This window comes from Rhinolophus ferrumequinum, chromosome 10 (assembly GCF_004115265.2).
Source record: "Rhinolophus ferrumequinum isolate MPI-CBG mRhiFer1 chromosome 10, mRhiFer1_v1.p, whole genome shotgun sequence".
Lineage (NCBI taxonomy): Eukaryota > Metazoa > Chordata > Mammalia > Chiroptera > Rhinolophidae > Rhinolophus > Rhinolophus ferrumequinum.
The window spans coordinates 37,515,576-37,537,636 of NC_046293.1; the positions used below are offsets into that span (position 1 = coordinate 37,515,576).

Consider the following 22,061-nt stretch of genomic DNA (forward strand, 5'->3'; position numbering starts at 1 on the left):
CCTACTGGTAGACAAAGTTCATTAAAAGCAGACATACAGCACATAAGATTATACCAGCATAGAAGACACATGTAACACTGCAGCTTCTAAGCAAGCAAGCAAGAAAGCAAATATCAACTATTCCACTTTGCAAATAAGTAAGTGTGAAATAATAAGAAATATATATCTTGGTTTCTGCCCCCGGTTCCTGCTAATATTAGGTCTTTAACCCCGGTTCCTGACAAGAAGCTCCTAAAATCCTTGCAATTTCCTATGAGATGGGTGTCTGACACACAGCTCCTAAATCCCTTGGAGTTTCCCAGGTGACAAGAGTGTATTTTGTTCTATTGAGGCATCTCTTTGTGGGTTCCTGGATGGGGGCTGGTCACCAGAAAGACCAATCACGATTAGAAGTTTGGCACTTTGAGCTCTTACTCTTCACGTTCCAGAGAGAGAAGAAGGACTGGAGATGGAGCTAACCATCAATCATGCCTACATAATGAAGCTTCCATAAAAATCCCTGAAGTCCAGTGTTTGGAGAGTGTTTGGGGTTTAATGAACAGCTGGAGATGGTGGGAGGCGGACACACCTGCAGAAGGCGTGGAAGCTCCACACTCCCACCCACACACGCTGCCCTATGCAGCTCTTCCATCTGGCTATTCCTGAGTTGTATCCTTTTGTGATAAGCTTCTGATTTAGTAAATAAACTGTTTTTCCTGAATTCTGTGAGCTGCTCTAGCAAAAAGTTAGCAAACCTGAGAAGGGGGTCATGGATTTATAGCCCAGTCAGTCAGAAGCACAGGGAACAACAACCTGGACTTAGTATTGGCGTCTGAAGAAAGGGAGCTGTCGTGTGGGACTGGGCCCTTAATCTGTGATACCTGATGCTATCTCTAGGTAGCTGGTGTCAGAATTGAATTGTAGGACACACAGCTGGTGGTGGAGATTTGATCAATGGGAGAAAAACCTACAGCTTTAGTGGCCAGAAGTGTCAAAGTAAAGGAAAATAGTGCATTTTGCCTACACTTGAGGATATACTACATTATCTGCCGTGGGAATGATATATTTAAGACACTACATAGAGTATAATAACTGTCAAATCTGAGCTGGCTCTTCTTGACCCTGAGACACAGGGGCTCCTATAATGTCCCCGCCTCATACGCGTATGTTCATCATTTTATTTCCAGGGCTCAGTGAGAATCCGCACAATTTAACAACAAGTACATTAGTTTTCATGTAGTATTATTAGATATGAAAATGTTGAGCTATTGTACATACCTAGATGTTTAACCGTTGCCTTTTTTCCATTTTATTGCTAATGTTCCTGAATGTAAAAAAAAAAAAAATCTCTAAAACTGAGAGTGGAATACAATACACACTAAAAAATAAACTCCTACCCATATTTTAGGTTTGAAATTTTTAAAAACATATCTATGTACAAGATCCTGAACCCATGCACATGGTGATAGATGCAGATTTTTTTTTTTTAAGAGAGATCAGTTTCCTGTGTACCAGGGTTATCTAATAGACTTTGCTGTGATGGTGGAAATTAAATGGAAACAAAAATGAAAACAAAGTACACAAACCATATTTTTTTATGGTTCTAAGATGAGTCTATAGCTCCACCAAATTAAAATATTATCAAAATAAGTCATGTAATATTGCAATAGCTAAAAATAAGCAAGCTATCAATTGTATAAAAGTATCACTAAAAACAGAATTCTGAATAAAAGGGGACTATGTTATTGGAAGTAACTAGATTTAGAAAAAAATTGCTTTGATTTCATGTGACCTGAATAAATATTGACAATTATGGAGTGAGGACTCAAAATATATATGGGAGCAAATAAAATACTAATTTAAAGCTGTAGATTTGAGGAATTCTCAGTGGGATAAATCATTTGTGAGATGGTGACACCTACTGATAAATTGTGATATTGCAGCCCAGCTCTACAGGCTTGTCCATTTATCATCTCAGAGAAGAGCCAGAAAGAGGGAATTTCAAAATATTTCAGTGCAAAACATGAGTATAACTACCATTAGGGTGGTGTAGACATGGAAAACAAGGAAGGTCAAAGAACAGACACTCTTATGTTCCTGCTGACCTTTCCCCTCCTAACGCTTCCCATAGTCTTCATGCCCTTCAGTATACAGCAACTTCCTTTGAATAGTTTTTAGTTTGGGACTTATGACAGATACAGAAAAGCCATCCTTTTGAAGTGAAACAGCCTTAGAAGTACCTTTCCTAAGCTTTCACTTGGACAACTACAATCCTCTCCTTCCTGACCTCTCTGCCTACAGCATTTCTCACCAATGATTGATTATCACTGCAAGATTAGCCTGATAGAGTTACTCAGATCAAAAATCTTTCTTCAGTAGCTTCAAGTTGACTGACTGCAAGGTGAATTCTATTCCCACAGCTTTGACTTTAAGACCTTCTGTAAGTTATTTTACTTTCCAAATTTATATCTCAGTACAACTGAAATAAAACTTTGTACCATATAAACATATTACAGAACAAAAAAGTGCTCTGGTGATTTGTTCATGAACCATATCCTGAGCTATTTTGCCCTTACCCCCTTGCCGTCCACACCAGGCACTGCTCCTGATGTTGCCGAGTATATTCTCTCCAGAACCTGGGACTCACCCTCTCAGGATTACGGCTTAACGTGGTTCTTCTGCTATTAATCTTGTTTCCATCTTTGAACACAATATGCACTTACCGTTTAGACTATTTCACTTTCAGCCACTATAGCCCCGCCTCAGGCCCCAAGCTCCCACCCTGGCCAACATTCCTGCTAGACTTCCCCTGTCCCATGAGCAGAACACAGATACGGTTCCCTGCATGCTATGCACACTCAGTCTCTAGATCTTGGCTCACACTCTCATCCATCCTGGATGCCCCTTTCATTCCCCTCTGCTTATATAAGCTGCATTCTGTATTCATTTTACACGTTTACTGAGGAATCCAAGATACTGCAATTCCTTTTGTATTTACAAAAGACAAGGTTTTTACCCTCCTGTAGTTACAGCCCTATTGAGGAAAACAATAAATAAACAATAACAAAAAATGCAACTAGACGTTGCATTTTCTGGAATGTGCTTTGAAAAGAAATGAATAGGGTGACACAAGAGAGGACAACTGGGGTAAGTGATTTCAGCTAGGGTTGCCAAGGAGTGTTTCAGCTGAGAGTGGGACAACTGAGCTGAGACCTAATGGAGAAAAGGAGCCAAGTACACAAATAGCCAGAGGAACTGCATTCTAGGCTGAAGGAATAGCAAATGCAAAGCCTCTAAACGGAAAGGGATGATTTTGTTTGGAGAACAGACACCATTGTGGCTACACTATAGTAAAATAAAGTGTTTAAAAAGATGACACAAGCTAGATCATGCAGAGTCTTTTTTAGATAAGAAATGTGAATTTTCTTTTAACGAGCAAACATCAAAAGGTTTTCACGTGAGAATGACCTCATCTGTTTTATGATTTATGATTGTGGTTCTATGGAAAGAATGGATTGGAGGTTACAAGCAATGGGAGCAGGGAGATGCGCTAGGAGGCCATGGGGTTGTCCAGGCAGGAGATGGTGGTGTCTTGGATCAGGACAATGGGCTTAGACCGGAGGGTGGCCACATCAGGGCAGACAGGCACCTGGGGGCGGTTCAAGAAACATGTATCGGTAGAAGCCATGGGACTAGCTGATGCATTTGCCATGTGGGATAACAGAGAAGAAGGAATCAAGAATGACAACTAAGTTTTTAATTGAGCGGCTTGGTGACTGGTGATGCTATGAACTACTAAGAGAAATTCAGGGTGAGGAGGGCACCAACAACTCAGCCCTTGGGATATTCGAGAACCCAGCTAAAATTCTACCTCCTGCCTGAAATTTCCTAGGACCAAAAAGCCCAGCGTGATCTATTCCTACAAAGTTAACGTAACACTCATTTTTAGCGTCTCGAGCTTTATGAATAATTCCTAGGAAATGGCTGGTAGCCATCCCAAACCTGTCAAAAGCGTCTTTGGTCCCTGACTTAACATTCAGCCTCTAACACCCATATAATTCACTAGCAGGTAGCATATGTGTAGTCTTAACATACATTATTTACTTTTCACATGTATTCACATGGCATGCATCCTATATTGGAGCACCAACTTCTTGTGGGCAAATAATTGATGCTTCCTGGTGTCTCACAACTTGGTGTTGTACTTTGTATGAAGCAGGCTTTTGATAAATGTTTGTTGCTGCTGATGAAGAGTATAATGTTTAACAGGGGCATTAAATTCTGAAAACTCAAACTCCATTAAACATGCACCACCAACAAATGTGGTTCTGAAATAGCTGACCATCCAGCACTTGGGGAAATAGAAATCAAACAATTACCTTTCAATTCAGGTATACTGGTAGACTTACTGGGAAAATCCATTCCAAATATTCATTTTATAGAAATTTTCTTTAGTCAGTTTTGACTGAAACGTACCTATGCTAGTGGTTCTCAAACTCACACAGAAAATAAAGGATTTAGCATCAGTGAAACTGGCAATTGAGATACCAATACTGACAGTGAAAGAGATACCAATACTAACGGCATGTTATTAAAATGTATATGTGGGGGAAAAGTTAAGACTGCTCCTATCCTATAAAGCAAGAAGGATACACATACAGTATTTCTCACAGAAATATGAGCTTAGCATGGATAAAGGCAATTACAATTTATTATGTAATGAGATAAAATTCGCAGTGGAGCAAGGTCAGTGGAGAAGTTTCTTTGTGCTCACCCTCAAGTGCACCAGGTGGAGGAACTCAGTTAGTGACACTTTTGCCTTCTCTCTGCCCTCTCACTCCTCTTCAAAAAACGGGAAGTACCTTCTCTGATTGGTGCGTTGTAAAGGAGGTGTAATCAGATGCTTAGCAAAGCCTCTCCTGGGTTACTCCGGACCACAAAAGCAGGTGAATTCTGGACTGCTCTCTGCCATACTCTAAGAGGCTGCTCCGTTTGGGGCAGTGAGGAGTTGTCATTCGGTTGAGGCAAAATATCAGTACACACAAAGCTAAAGCATATTTTCCAGTGTATATTCCAGTTATTAAGTTGATATTTGAAGTCTGAATGACTCATATGTCTCTCAATTGTTCCAAATCCTAGGAGAGGGAAGTTATTTAAGGGGACTCCTCAAATTCTCACAGTAACAAATAGTTTGAATTAGAACTATACAGTGTATTGACTTTTAATTTTGGGCTACAGGGCTGAATAGAAGATACAACACACTTAGATGTTCTAAGAACACTGCACCTATACCAGCAAAATAGTCTATCCTATCCGCTCCCATATTCTGCCTTAGTCACTTATAACAACGTCCATCCTTATGAAAACTTGAAGTGGGGAGCTGTACTGGAATACCGTTTAACAGGCCACTGATATCCTGCTCCAAATTACTCTATACGTTGTAGAAGAATGAAACTTTACGTAATCCATCTTTCTTAAATTCGGGTTCATCACTCATGAAACTCAATCTCTCTCCAAATTAAAACTGCATTTCCCTTTTGATATTGCTGCCATTTGGATGTTCAAAATATCATGCATAGCAGACATAGTTTCTTGGCCAAAGTTCATTGCCAAACAACCCCTCTGTATTTATTTGAGGAAATCTGGCAGGAGTAGGAATAATTCCGCACCTAACTGGTTCAGTTCTTTACTATATCCATTTGCTGTGCTGAGCACTGTTGACATACAAAATGGGTAAGACTCTTCCCTGGTCTTCTCCTTCACAATAAACACCACATCCATTCTTCCAGTTACTAAGGCCACATTCCTTGGACTCGTTTTTGACTTGTCTTTCTATTATACCTCACATTCAATTAATCAGCATAAAAAATTATTCAATAAATTTTTCTCATTATAAGCTTGGGGAGCAGCTTCAGTCTATATACTCTGTATTTCTGGCAGGAATTTATTTACTTTATAATCACTCACATTAAGAATCTAAATCCAAAAAAGAGAAGGAGAATCAGAGAAGCATGAGAAAAAGAACCTCAAAAGATCACCTGGTTCAGATTTGTCTTTTAATTTAACTTGATGGATGAGAAGGTGAGATTCCCACAACTATTAGGTGACATATCAAGAGCCCTAATGTCCCAGACCAGTGCTCGCGACACTAATTTTACTTTAATTGCCATATTTGGTCTGTGTACTGTTGGATTAAGTTCATTTTTAATAAAGTTGTATATAGTCAAGACTCTATAGATGACATTTTGTTTTCTCATTCATGTGGGGTCAGAAAACCAGCTAACTTCCCAATCGTTTGTTCTGGAATTTTATAGATCTGAAGTCCTCAAAGAAAGAGTCAGAGGCCACAGAATACTTGGAATTATTGGGGCCATTCTCTTGTGTCCGTGTTTATATCATGGAAACTTCATTTCTGTGTTGCCAACATTAATAATCTTCTGATGATATTGTTCACTGAGGATCATTCTCCCCATTGACCCTGGAGATTTTTTTCTTTTTTGATTGTTCAGGAGTAAATGCAGAAGGACTCTGCTATTCTTTGACCCACCAATAGGGGTTATGAATCAGCACAGCCATAAGCACCACATACAGTGCCTCCGACTTTCCACTTCTAACTTCCACTTCCAACTTTGAAAAGTGTACCTAGTGTAGGATTCCCTGAGGTCAGGCTCAACCTTAAATTCTCCCTTGTCAGGTGTTTAAATGGTATGAATATGGTTCTTACTAGAAAGCTCACATGCACATAGCTTTGTCAAACACTGTAGTATATCTACATGGGATTGTAGCAATAAATTCAGAGGACAAAAAGAAATGCTTCTTTTCAGAATGATTTTATTTTCTCATTTGGGTTCTCTTTATGCATGTTATCTAATTTATAAATATTAAATCAAAAAATTACATTCAGTAAAGAGCTGATGATAGATAAAAGCCAAAAAGAAATCTTTTTAGAGTAAGCCCTTTTATAATTCAATCTGAACCCACTGTTAGTGTTGAACTATTAACATTTTTAGGTTTGGATATAGCCACTGAATGCTTAGTATATTTGGTAAAATAAATCAATTACAGTAAGTTGTTTTTATCTTAAATACCCTTAAGAGAAAGATAAAAGCTAGATGACCGGGAACCAAACAAGTTCATTTCTGTGCATAGTTCCCTTGGATTACCATAAATATTCATGGACTTTCCTAATGCACCTCATTGTATTCTGCCCACTGAAATATCTGAGACAAATGTGAAGTACAAACAAGCGTAACACACTACAGCATTATGTGTGTAAGACATTTCAATAAATGTACCAAAAATAACAGCAGTGAACAATACAATCAGATAAAAGATTTTCACATTAAAGCCTGTAACCTAATACTAACCATTCATTGACTACACCCTGGTTAAATGTATGAAATTGGACTAAAAAGCCAAATTTAGAGAAATTCAGTAGTGGACAGGTATAAATACTGGTTTTTAAAAATGTTCCTGGATTTTTTCACTCCTCTTAGCTTTGCAATACATTTCTAATGATTGTTGTCGGTGTTATTACTGATATGCATATGGTGTTATCATCATTGTTAATGATGATTGTTATTCTTGTATAGCTCGGCCTGCCTCTCCATTTCCAGAATAATATACCTCAGTCTAATTTTTAACAGGTGGTATTTTTTCATAGACACCTTTGATTTTCTGCTACCATGCTCCATGCCTCACATTTACTGCATTTACATATATCTATAAATGTATTTCTGAACGACCCAAGAAAATTCCATTTTCTTATACAGTTAGTGAAGTAAACAATCATTTAGAATCTCATGGGAGCGATTATACCAGAATCAAAATGATCAATCATCTTAATTTAGCTGTGCAAATAAGTCACTTGTTGAGGACAGAAGGAATTACTCTGTGAATGTCATCTTGAAGTCTATTTTTCTGATGCTGCTTTTCCTACTTTTGTTGGCATGAGAGAACTGGTTTAAAATATACAAGAAGTAGAAATACTTTACACCTAAGAAAAGAAAACAATGCTGCCTTAAAAATATCAAAAAAATATTTTATAAACTAGGATATTTATAAAAGTAACACTAAGACTTGAGTTGTTTTCATTCTTAAAATAATGAGAACTTATCACTTCATTGTTATTTCCCATATGCAGATGCAAGAAATAAGGCATTCGGACTAGGCTATATCATGGGCTAAAAGTTGTGTCCCTGTTTATGTTACTTTTTTAAAAATTCCCTTTATATCTATTTGGATATTAAAAGTAACTGGCCACTTACCAAAATAAATAGTAGAATTATGCATGTGTGGTTTACAAGTACTTGTAAATAGTAACAAAGCATTCCTCCAGAAAAGGTACATTTTTCAATGAAGAATTGAAGGGTACATTTTGCTATAGAGGACGAGAATGATAAATTGCTAAAATAATATTCCAGAATAATTTTTTAATTTAATTTGTAGCAAATACAGAAACTCCAAAGACCATATCTGAAATTTCCAATTCTTTGTGATCATGCTGAAACACTGTCAAAAGTGCTCAAGAAAAAAAAAACTGAACTATTCTTTCGAGAGTAAGTCCAAGGTTAAAGAATATCACAAACATTAAAATTCTATCAAATTTTCAAAATTCTCACTTTGTGTTTTGAGAACTAATCAAATCGATGTAATGTTTCAATTTTATGCTCAAACATCTATCCACGTGCTTCTCAGTGTCACTGGAGTGTTTATGCCAATCTACTATTTTCTTTCAACATTAATTTAAGACATGAAACAAAAGGACACCAAAATCCCTATCCTATGTTTCTTTATTGGTTTCAATAATAATGTTTTCAATAATAGTGTTTAGAAATAACTTCCTAAATCTCCGCTTGCTGATGCCAGCAATCTGCTCAGTGAATTTTGTCTGCTCTGAATACAATGAGCACAAGAGATGCACACATAGAAAACATTTGTATATGTCTTACGTGAAAGACTGAGGTGGTATTACGGGCTGAATCACGTCACCCAAAAATCCGTATGTTGAAGTCCTAACTCCCATTACCCCAGAATAGAAGCATATTTAGAGATAGTGTATTTAAATAGGTAATTGAATTAAAACAAGGTCATTAGCGTGAGCCCTCATGCAATACGATGGTGTCCCTATAAGAGGAACTTTGGACACAGAGGGAAGACCATGTGAAGACACAGAGAGAAGATGGCCACCTAACAAGCCAAAGACAGAGGCTTGAAACAGATCCTTCCCTCATGGCCCTCAGAAGGAATTAACCATGCCAACACCTTGATCTTGAACATTTCAGCCTCCAAGGACTGTGAAAAAATAAATTTCTATAGTTTACCAATCTGTGGTACTTTCTTACAACAGCCCTAGAACATTAACATGGGCGGTATCATTTCATCCTTTTGTATCTTACCAGAGCATATGACACAACATATGGCAAGTTCTCGGTAGGTGCTGGTTATTGACTAAAACTGTACGAGGGAGGCCAGGCTTTTCTCTGTGTAATGACTCTCTGGTGCCTAATCCCTGACGCAGACGAGGAACTCAGCTCAACATGTCCATCCTCCCACCACATGGAATCACCAGTTGCCATGGCAGAGTCCTCCCTGGAGGAGGCCCTGCGTCTACTCCTTAGCTTCCGGCCCAATTCTGAAAGAGTTCCCAATTTCTGTGAGATTCTCCTCACTCCCTAAAATGGAGGCACAGCAGAAATATTCAGTTTGCTCTCTCCAGAAAATATTCCTGGCAAGAATCAGTAAGATGGTATGCAAACATGTGAATCTCATTTCACCCTCAGAAGATGGAGAGGAGAGCTGATTCTTGCCAATAGACCTCAGAGGAAACAGTGCTTAATCTCAACTGTGAGATACGTTCCCAACCCTTGACACAGCCTTTAGAGGCAGCACAACGTAAAAATCTCTTCTACTCCAAATATAGTTTTTACATGATTCTAGAGAGAGCTGAAGAAATAACAATTTCATGACTCATCAGTGAGTTACTATATTTTCCAATGTATTAACTCTCCTTTAATAATAGAGTATTCTGTTTATACAAAAAAGAAAATAAAAATGAAAACCCAAACCTCTTAAGAAAACCTGAGAATGGAGCATCCCTTTCAAGATCTAATAATGTGAGCTTGTGATCTATTTTTCAAATAGATTAGATTTCATGGTAAGCAGGTAGTTTACCCAGGAAGAGAAGATCCTGCGGCATTATGACCAAATAATCTTCCCTTACATCATCACTTGCTATGTTTGCCATCATTGGCTTCACACACACAGGTCTTTTACGAACAGGCCTTAAGAGCAAGTGTCTATGTGAAGCGCTTTTCATTCTTCATGTTAGAATTTGTTTTATTAATTGAGCAATAATTGAAACAATTTAAAATGTGTTGAATTACTGATCCCTAGAGGTAGGAGTAAAATAAATCAGGAGCTACCATGTATAATAAAAATGAACCTCCAAAAGCTGCCTATAGAACCTACAATGCTTTATATGTGCCACATAGAGCATGGTAGAGGCCACACGAGTCCAATAAAACTTTATCAACAGTCACTAAATAACACCTTTTGGTGGAAGGTGAGCTCACTGTATCATCCATTGCACACTTTTCAATTACCTTCTCATGTAAAGGTATGATTAGAAATTAACATATATCAAATGCCATTAGTGAACATATTGAATAGACTATCCATAGTCCAGTTCAAAATTATGATCCAGTTCTAAAGTTTATACTTTCAGACTAAGAAGGAATATTTATCTACCTTGGGACTAAATCAATAAAGTGCATTAAAAAGTTGAGCTTAAATGTCTTCCTGAGGTACTTTCCATACTGAAGTGAAAGACTTCTTTTTGTAAAATTCATGCAGAAGCATTATTCCAAAAGCAGTAAATTTAGTTAAGTAAAGGGAAATGAGAATTCCAATGCAAAAAAAATTCACAAGTTTTTGAATTAAAAATTTTAGCCCCCACTTTTAAAAGAGGAATTTTTCATTAAGAAAAATCTTGTGTTATATTATGAGACAATTATTTAAAGACAGTACTCGTAAAGAAGAAAGGAATCCTAAAAGAACAACTTTTAAGTTAGTCAAGATTTAGTATTTATAAAAACAATTGGCAAACAACAGTCCATGATCCAAGAACAAAAAATGTTGTAGCAGATGCCTTGTCAGAAAGCTACAGACGATGAGAAGTAGCATATTCTCATCCATATGTTTTCTCAGCCTTGAGAAAAGATATCCTCAGTCATTTCAGCTTTGGAGAACACAGAGTGCCTGTGTACATAGCAAAGTAAAAGCTTTTTTGTAAGGGAACTGTGAGCCAAGATTTCTGGTTTCATTTGGAAAGAGGTGGCACATACAGTTAAGTGGAAGATGAATAGAAAATCAGCCAAATAACTTAAATAATTTAAATAACTCAATCTGTCAAGAAGAAGAAATTACAGAAGAAATTGGAGTGGTCATTGTTTGTTTTGGCCTGCCTGGCATCCTTTCCCCCATCTTTTGGCAATAATGCTTCAATTCTCTCATAAGGAACAACCCCTCCCCTCCTCCATGCTGTTTTGTTAGAATTGTTTGTTATGCCTTGTCTTAAACAGCTGCTCAACAGTTGGGTTTGTGAGTATGAAATCTTGAGTTAATAGCAGAGCGGCAGGGAGCAAAACTGAGCAACTGGGAAATCAGAGAGGTCGGGGGTTCTGATTAGGTCAAAGGACAGTTATAATTAGGGTAGCTAAACATGCGAACTGAATGGGAAAGAGCAAAGGTCAGCCAGCGGCGTGGCTGAATTAGCTATTATGGAGAAGAAACAGTCCCCGGTGATGAAAACTTCCAAGGTGTTACTGAAAAAGTGGGTGATGGATGTGGAAGGGAGAAGGTCAGTGCAGATGCAGAGGTCAAGGGCCTGAGAAGCCAGAGTGTTGGATGGATAGCCTGTGTGGATTAAAATCAGCCCTGATCATGGCAGGTCTGGGGACAGAGACACAGACTGTGAGCCAGAGTCCAAATTCTTGGGTGGATGAGAGGGAGTGATGGGGATGCTGAAAGATTCCGAGGTGATATAGTCAGAAGGCCTTAACCTCAAAGGAGCTGAGGATTTTCAAAAAGGGCAGAGGAATCTGCCCAGAAGTAACAATGAGAAGTAACAAGGACACAAAGCCTCTTCATGTAGTGGATAAGAGAGAAAAGAGACTCTACTAAACAGAGCTGCTGAGAAAATGGGGCGGCCTTAGGGGAGAGTAAGTCTTCATTTAAAACAAGAAGTTGGAGGGAACACATAGAGAAGAAGGTAAGGATACAGTAGGAGTGTTTGCTGAGTGGGACAGAAAAGGAGAGGAAGAGTCTGGGAGACTGAGGAAGAGAGATGGTAGGGTCAAGGCAAGGAGACAAGGAATGTCATGCAGATGACCTTGGGGCACAGGGGTGGAGGAAAGGTTTAGTGTTTACACTTCATGCATAGAATGTAACAGCTTGGTGACATTGGTACAAACAGTCTCTTTCAAAGAATGGGCAACCCAGAGGTCTTGTCTAACTCTTCTATGGGAAAGAGGGACACTGCCCACTCTAGATATGGTGCAGCCTATTTGTTGAAAGAATAAATGAATAAATGATGGCATGCACCATGGTGGTGGATGGTGAGAAGCCTAATGAAAACATCCTTCTCAAAGGTACGCCCAGGCGTGAGATTGTTGCTGGCAACCACGTACCTTTGGGCAAGCACTTCCCTGATTACTATACTTTGGCATTTTAAGAGAAATGAAATCAACTCATACCAGGAATGGAAATTATATAAATGCATGTCTCTGAGTTGGTATCTTCAACATTATTCCACATATATGATATTAATTATAAGCATTTGGTCTGATTTTAATTGTCCACATGCCCTCATTTAGATTGTTTTGTACCACAGATGCATTATACCAGGCGGCTATGTGTGTTCATTTACACATCACATTTGTTTTCCCCAGGCCATCACTGTAGAAGCAGTATAGTCTATAATGTGAGTTTTAATTAAAAACTCAGCCACAGGCTGGGAACAACCGAGAAAAGATAAACCTAACAACTGCACTGAGCAATTTGCAAATATTCAACATGTTGTGCATTGTTTTGTTGTAAGTAACTAAGATTTATCCAAAAATGCTTGAGATTTTCAAGCACCCGATTAAATGTGAAGAAACCAAAGCTCCCCTGAAGAAATCAGTAAACGGTAGATGTTCAAACTCTTTAAACACAAGAAGAAATATCTTCAGGTGGTTTATGTTATTTTAAACAAGAAAACCGGTTTCCTCTGACAGCCATGAGTGACATTCCTACAGCTCTGTAAGCTGATATGAGAATATAAGGAAAGACAGTGATTGTAAACATGGGCTCTGGAGCCAGACAGCCTGAGTTTTCATCCTGGCTCCAACATTTTTATGCTGTGTGACCTTGGGCAAATTCTATAACCTTTCTGTGCTGCAGTTTCCTGAATGTGTTGTTATAAGGGTTAAGTGACTACATTGTAAAGCACTTATACAAGCACCTGGCTATCATTAGATAGCAAATGCCGTAAAGCTGTTAGCGGTGACTGTTATTTAGAGCAAGTACCTACCTGAAAGAGAATGAGAATACATTTCCCTTTTTATTTTTATTTTTTTAAGATTTCTTGAACCCTCGGCTTTCTAGAGGTAGTAAAATGAGTAAAAGTTTGAAAGAGATAGCTTCAAAAGGTAAATTCAAATTTAAATTATCATTTATTTTCCTCAGCATCATTTAATTGTCTACCATGTGGAGAAGCATCATATACAGAGAATCAAAAAACTTTGATCCATATCCCTGCTCTGCCAGTTACAAATCATTTTACCCTCTGGGCCTCAGTCTTCTTATCTACAAAGTGCATAAAACGGACTTTCCTACCTCAGAGAGTTACTATGAGGCTCCAAGTGTACACACACACACAGTGTTGCTTTGCAAACAGCTTCTCAAGAGATGCACAGTCAACAATAGTTAAACAACAACAATAATGTGGCTTTAGCACCTCATATACTAGGTTGCATAGCTCCTCCTTGAGGACCTCTTCAAATAGTGGTCCAGAAATGAATGCATCTGATAGAAAAAGTGAAATGTATCAGGCCCAATCTGTTTCACACGTTTATCTTCCCTTTTCTTCCTCACAAAGGTAAGAGCACAGAACAATGGCAAACACCAATTTTGTCTTGTGGCAGGAGATCCTGTCACTCGAGATCAATAATAGTTGGTGGACTCTGTACCTTGTTATTCTAGTTAGTCTGACGAACTGTGTCCCAGTTCACATGATGGTGCCTCAGCTGCTCTCCAGAGCACCTGTTACTCCCACGTTCCCCTGGTTTTAACAGTGGCCTGAGTCTCTTGCTTGTTCTTCCCAGGTCCCTTCTCAGGGAAGGGAACACTTCCTGGAAGAGAAGGCTGGTCAGCTTTCCGATCTGGTCATCCTTCCTTTGCTTCAGCCTCCCTTGGCTGAGTTCCCACTTCTACTATGTCTGGGGATCCTCCATTTCTTCCCCTTTTGCTTTCCAAGCCAAATAACAAGGAAAGACTACACAGTCCATCGGACACAGTGCTTTCTGCAAGATAACCTTCATCAGCCCTCTATGCCATACCTCTCTCTGCGGCTGGCCCAACTTTCCAGGTGTGTCAAGTATCAAGAAATCTGCCATTACCTGAGTTACAAAAAGGTGCAAAGTAGAACTTGAAGTGATACTTGTAGAATCTACGTGTTGGATGTGACTAGTGAAGCTGAATGTACTGCACTTGCAGACAGTCGATACCATTTATACCTACTGTGTCAGTCAGTCAGTCCACAAACTGTATACAGTGTAGGGCACAATGCTAGATATGGGGAATACTGCAGTGAATAAGGTCACCAGTCTCCACCCCCAATAGTCCAACATTGTGGTGTTTGCAGTGGGGCTGGAGAGAAATACAGAAGTATACCCTCATAGCATCTCAGCACTGCAAAGCCTTCTGGGCATTTCTACATCTTATGCGTCAGATCTGTCCTCAAAGAGTTTCAGATATATTTAAAATACCAACAAACACCAAAGAAAACCTTCTTAAGGCATGATGTTAAAATGTCTACAATAAAGACAGATATAATTTTATAAGCGCTGAAATGATTACAAACTATTATAAAATGGACTTAAAAGAAACTAGTCATAGAATGCTTCCTGAAAAAGAGTTTAGGTCAGACTTAGATGGAAATAATTAATATGACAGTTTAATAATATATTAATTTTAATGTTGTTTATTCTTTGTATTTTTTCTTTTCTTCTTTTTTATTCTTTATGTTATTCAAGTTTTGTTTTTTTTTCCCCTACCTACAATCATTAGCTGCCCAAATGTTTTACACTTACTAGAAGCAATAAATGCGTAGCTAAATTCTGAGTACTGGTAATATCTTCATCGTGAGCTTTAGTCATTGATCTCTACAGAATCATAGGGCATATCTCAAAAACCACTGAGGCACTAATGTTCTTATGTCAGATTTTAAAAATGGGAAAGTAAAGGCAGGGTATAATTAAGAACTTTATAATTTTTTGTAATAACAAGGTTACAATGACTTTAACAAATCTGGTAAACTTATCATTTTTATAGACTAGCAAGTGGCCAAGCCAGCCCAGGAAATGAAGAATAAATTTGTAAAAGTACTTGTTGCTTTTGGACCCATCTTTAATTACCAAAGTCTGTTTGCCTAGATGAAAATATAAAATAAAAATTCCAAAGTAGAAAAGAAAATATACTAATTATGTTTCCAAAACAGGTGATTTACTATAAGTAGACATCAAAATGTTTTCATATTTCTAACATTTAGTGACCTAGTTAAAACCACACACACACACATATTCACAATATAGGAACGATTAAGATGGTACAACATGTTTGTAACTTCCCTTACTATACCTGGTTTAAAATAACATTAAAACATTACCTCCAAAAAATGCACTCACTTCTAAAATATATTTAATAAGAAATTCTATAAAATGCAGCTGATCCTAAATTGAAATTTATTTTCCCTTAGCAAAACAGTTATTATCAAATTCTTAAGCTACAATGCACTCTGTGTAGAAATTCTCCTTAAATTTGTTTATTTGCTTCCTAGAAAGTGAAACGAGTACATGCATCGAAGGTGAATGATTCTGTAAGATTCTTACGGTAAGAGGAGCTTGATACAATTTGTAAATTCACAACAGTGCAATTCCTGCTGGGACTGACAGGTCTGCATATTTAATGTAGGAGTTAAGTTTCTTGGTATAATTCTGGTATTCTTTTTGCTGCTCCTCAAAATCAGAAATAAAAGATTAGTTACAAAGAATTTTTTTTCCTACTGAGGAAAAGAATAAATACTTGTTAACTCAGCTGACAGTAAAATTTACAGTTAAAAAAAAAAGATGGAAGCTATCTTAAAAATAACAAAGCATCGTTTTTTAAAGATCTTTATTCCATATCACTGCAGATACCAACTTTCACACTAGAAGCCACTGTCGGCCATCATGATTCTATGTGTAAATACCACCTACCCCACCAGGGCATTTGTAAAGATCACAGCTCTCAGTTAGATGCTATGCTGTTTGTTGAATGCCACAGTTCCACAAGGGGATGTCTGTGACGGTTGTCTCACAAAGTATGGTTTAGAACTGTTATATCTAATAGTCAGAAAACTAACAATTCAGACCATGTCACGGGGTGGGGCTTGGGGAGCTCTGATATTGATCTTAAAAATCCTCTGCAGCTATTGCATCATATTGTCCCCAATCAGCTTGATCTAAAATCTTCAAGCCTTTCCTAAGCAGCTTACTGAGTTGAGTAAATGGTTATGCCTTTCGGTACACAAATATGCCAATTTTATCAAGAATAAAATCAAATAACCTTTTATTTTATTTAGTTGAATATATGAGAAAAATAGAAGCATTGTAATTGTAAGTCATATAACTTATTTGGCTCTAACATGCTAGTTAAGAGTGTGAGCTCAGGAGCCAAAATGTTTGGATTAGAATAATAGCTCTCTTTTACCTACAAGATGTGTGACCTTAAACTCCATACCTCAGTTTCCTCAAGTAAAAGGGAGATAATAATACTATAATTAATAATATAACATAGGATTGAAGATTAAATAAGATAATACATACAAAGGGTCAGGAATAGTATCTGATATATAGTAAGCTCCCAATAAATGCTAGCTATTATTACTTTATAGAAACCAGTGCTTAAAACCTCACCATAGCTGTCATAGAGGTAGTTTCTAGATATCTCTGCAATAGTATTCCAAGGATATGTGGCATTTTACACCTGAACATTTTAAGAATACTGAACTTGACTAAACATTTTTGTTGTTTCATAGATTATATGTATGCCCATGTCACTTACAAGTAGATAGGAATATATTAGCAGGGAAAATTATGATTGGCATTCTAAATAGGTCACCTTCTTTCACTACAATGCAAGAAAAGTGACTTTAAATTACAAGTTCCACAGGCTATCAGTGAGTATTTTCAGTACTCATTATCTTTTCCAATTCTAAAGTACAGAAATTACAAATTTTATACATTTAGGCGGAAAGCTTATAGACATCTTTACTATTTATGATTGACATGTCTCTCCCTTTTCTGAGAGAAATGATGTGTAATGTTCTATAAATCGTAATGAAAATATATACTAAAAAATACAAGATGAAGAAAACTGACACCACCCCCATCCTTCAAACCACACCAATCCTCTGAGCACAGTCCTTTTTACTTCCTGCCCCTGCCCCATCAGCCCACCTCTATTCAATCCCCATAGTTGTTTTTATCTCCATTCCCACCTCTGGCAAACCATTACTCAGATCTAGACCTAAAATATCTTTAAATTCACAAAACAAAGGTGAGGTGCTATAATTAAGCTCCTCTGATCAACAGCACATTTATCCTAACAGGTGTTTCTCTTTTTTTGTGGTAGAGAGGGTGTGGAAATAAGAGCACAAAATGGCTTTCAGGATTGAGAACATTAGAAATCATACTGCCCTAAAGCCATTTTAAAACATTCCTTCTCTTCTCTTTCCCTCCTCAAATTTTCCAACATACGTATTATTTTAAGTGCAAATAAATGTGCCTGCTGTTGTTACCTTACAAAAAAAGTCTTTGAAATATGACCAATCCCAAAGGAAAACTGAGCTTTCAAGGTTGTTTGAGTTATATTCTTTGTAATTTTTTTCTTTTCTATCAGAATTGACAAACGATACTTACATGGAATTTTTATAAAACTCAGGTAACTTTCCTCCTTAAAGACTTTCTATATACAATTTTCATATTGTATCCTTCAATAAAAATAAGTATTATACTATAACACATAGTACATATATGATCACTAGTTGACTTCACATACAGAAAATTACATTTTCCTTTACTTGAATTAGTCTTGGAGAATCTTCAAGATATTGCCCACCCATGTGTCAATCTCTAGGCCTTTTGGCACAAACTAAGGAACATGAAACAAGGAAGAATATTAAGTAAAATTATTTTAGGAATTGTAATCAAGGTATTATAAATTGAAAATGTTTATAAAATAGTTGACTATCAGATAAAATGTAGTTACATGATGATTTTCCTTAAAATATCATACAGACAAGGCTAACAAAATCAGGAAACAGGGATCTCAAAGGTGCAAACTGCTTTAAACTGCATCTGGTTCACCCACGAAGCAAATTTATGCTTCACTATTCTATTTTTAATTTTTAGCAGCTACACACACACGCGCACACACACACACACACACACACACACACACATTACTTCTGGTATTGGAGACCAACGAAACAAAAATGGAAATGGAGATTTTCTTTTAAGGTGACATTTTAAATTTAAGTAAGTGGAGTCTTAAATGTAATATTAGGAGAGCTAATATGAAAAACCCTAGTGAGAGGTGTTTATTTTGCTATAATTCTGAGAGATCTCTTAGGAATGCTACAATACACAGACAGTAGAAATCCGGCTGATTAGGTGTGAGACAACCAGGTATTAGGTAACCTATGTGATTTAATGCAATTCACTTCTCGGAGTCTCTCCACATTACAAATGGGGAGCCAACACTGCCTGCTCTACAATACTTCCTAGAATTGTTATTGAAAGGTATCAGAATATTTTAAAATAATTTGAAAACAGGTAAGTGCTGTTATAAGTTGAAAGCATTTTTGAAAGCATTTTTTTTATATTCATTCACATTTAATCTGCCCTATATAGTAACTTTAATCAGCCACAGGTAAGCTCTTCATCTATATTCTACATGTCATTCCTCACTGTCGGTAAAAGGATCATTGTCACAAGTTGGAGAATGGCCCTTCCAAAGATGCCTGTGCCCTAATCACGAGAACCTGTAATATGCTACCTTACGTGGCAAAAGGGACTGTGCAGGTGATTAAGGATCTTAAAATGGGAAGATGATCCTGGATTATCCATGTGGGTCCAATGGAATCACAAGTGTCCTTATAAGAAAGAGGGATGCTGGAGGGTCAGAGTAAGAGAAAGGGATGTGACAACGGAGTGTGGTGTGCATGTGTGTGTGTGTGTGTGTGTGTGTGTGTGAGAGAGAGAGAGAGAGAGAGAGAAAGAGAGAGAGAGAGAGAGAGATTGGAAGATGCTATGCTGCTGGCTTTGCAGATGGAGGATCGAAACACAAGCCAGGGAATGCAGGTAGCCTCTAGAAGCTAGAAAAGGCAAAGAAACAAATTCTCCTCTAAAGTTTCCAGAAAGAACACACCCTTGCCAATGCCTTGATTTTAAGATTTTTGACCTACAAAACTATAAGGTAATAAATTTGTGTGGTTTTAAGCCACTAAATTTTTGGTAAATAGGAAACTAATATAATCATTAAAACACAGCCCACTATTATCCCACTTTTGGTAATCACTGTTTTTTCTCTGAGAGCACTTGAGTTATAAAATAATAGCTCTGACCAGTTTCTGAATCTGTTACCCAGTGTCTTTTCACCCAGACTGGTGAGTTTTCATACCCCCCTCCACTGTCACAGATAATTAAGCACCAACCACATAAGAGGGTCAACTGACAACATGTAGAGATCACCTAGTCCTGTCCTTTCCCAGTGTAGGTATTTGAATAATTCTAGATCTAATATGCTTTTCTTTAAAATTTCCTAGGGAAAGTCTTTCTTCTACTTCTACTGGTAGAAAAATGCTTCTCATTTCAAAACACTTAGAATTAAAAAGTTATCTAAGATCTATAATTCTTTTAGCTATTTATTTTTTTCTTATTCTGTCCTTAGTACACATAGAAATCAAGAAACGATACTCATGAGTTCCTTTCAGGTTCTTCTTTTCTTAGTAATGACTACATTTTCACATTCTTCAATATTTTCTTAGAGGTTTTCTAAACCTTTATCTATTTTGGATGTTACATTCTATCTTATATTCTGTCTGCCTATGATTTAAAACTTGGACCCAAAAACATGCTGGACAGAATATACTAATCTTTCTTTATAGTAATATACAACATTTATAAAAGTTGGCTGTGATCTAATAAACAAGATCAGGCAGAGAGGAAGCAGTTCCAATTTAAACCCTGTTCTGGTACTTGCTGTGTTACCTCGGGCAAATCACATAACTTCTCTGGGTCTGAATGACATCATTTATAAAACAAGAAGCTTGGACTAAATACCAAGAAAAAGCCTAAAGTATCATAAAAGAGAGGCACAGAGGCTTTTGGTAATTCTGTTGAGAAAGTAATCCCCATTGGCTGGTACAGTTGATAAGTACTACCCGTTAGCTACTCCACAAAGGTAACACCAGGGGTATAGAGGCTTGTTTGTATTTTATCAATCCATGATTCCAAATGTAGCAAGGTTCCATACAGGAAAAGGCTGAGGGACTTTTCAGACATATTGAGTAACACAGATTTTTGGAGCTAATGTATGGGGTAGGAGGGGCATACAAGAGATGAAATGGACAGCCTGGAATACCAGAGCAGTGAAGTGGTCTTGAAGGTTTCTGAAACACTCTCTTGATTTCTGCAGCCTATTCCAGGAGTCCACTAGCATGTGAATTATACCTCATGGTGGCCCTTAGCAAGCTGTGTCATCCATCTCTGCAAGCTGTGTCATCCATCTCTTTATCCCCAGTGCCCAGGCACAATAACCAGCATTTAAGAGTTGCTCACAATACATGTGTTAGATGACCGAGCGAATAACCCCAATTAGCCTTTCTCATCTTAACTTTACCCTGAGGGCTATGTCCTGGTGGTGCCATTCACATCTTTTCTTAATGTGAATCGTGCCCCTTGGAGTTATGAAAACAGCAGTCCCGCCTCCCTTCAAGAAAAATCTCAGAGATCTGGACTACTGCAGTTTTCTAGACAAGAGACAATGAAAGCCAAAACTAGTGGTAGCTGCGGCAATGGAAAGGAAAAACAGATGCTAACATAATTTATTTTAGGGTGGTTTGGGAGATATACTAAAATACACTTGACTACTCAAAGTAAAATCTAACATGATTTATTTCCTATTTTTCTTTAGAGTAATTCAATAATAATCTGTTACATAAAATTGGAAGGCTTATCATTTATCTCCTGTTAAGCATTAGTAACTGTTATTGTAAACTTCATTCTTGTGTCAAAAATTTCTATTGACTCCATTTTTCTATTTTAGGATCTAGTACTTCAGTTAAAATAAACTATCTGCAACAATATTTTAAGAAATCAGAGAAAAACAACAAAAAGGCCCATGGAACTCTGCCATTTTTTAAAAGCATACCATATATGCAAGCTTACAAGCATTTTTCTTGAGTCCTATCTCAAAGAAACATTTGCTAAAATTGCACTGACCACCTTAATTTTGATAATTTGCTTTCTGGATATAGTTTAAGTGATGAAGAGAACTAATGTAAAGCAAAAGTCATTTTGATTAGTGAAGTAAATATGTGATTCATACTTCAAATGTAGTATTTTGAAGCTACACTCCTTCTATTAATATTCAAGATTCCACTGTACTTCTTTTCTACAAGAATACATTTGTTAAAAAACAAACAAACAAACAAACAAAACCTAACACTACAATCTTTTTGGAATGAGACAGCATATACATAAATTAATAAAATAAAA

General features: G+C 37.2%; 1 protein-coding gene across 2 annotated transcripts in view; it reads right to left on the reverse strand.

The window, feature by feature from the left end:
• Positions 1-22,061, reverse strand: part of ITPR2 (inositol 1,4,5-trisphosphate receptor type 2) — a 435,712-nt gene that overhangs the window by 170,521 nt on the left and 243,130 nt on the right. The window lies entirely within an intron of this gene.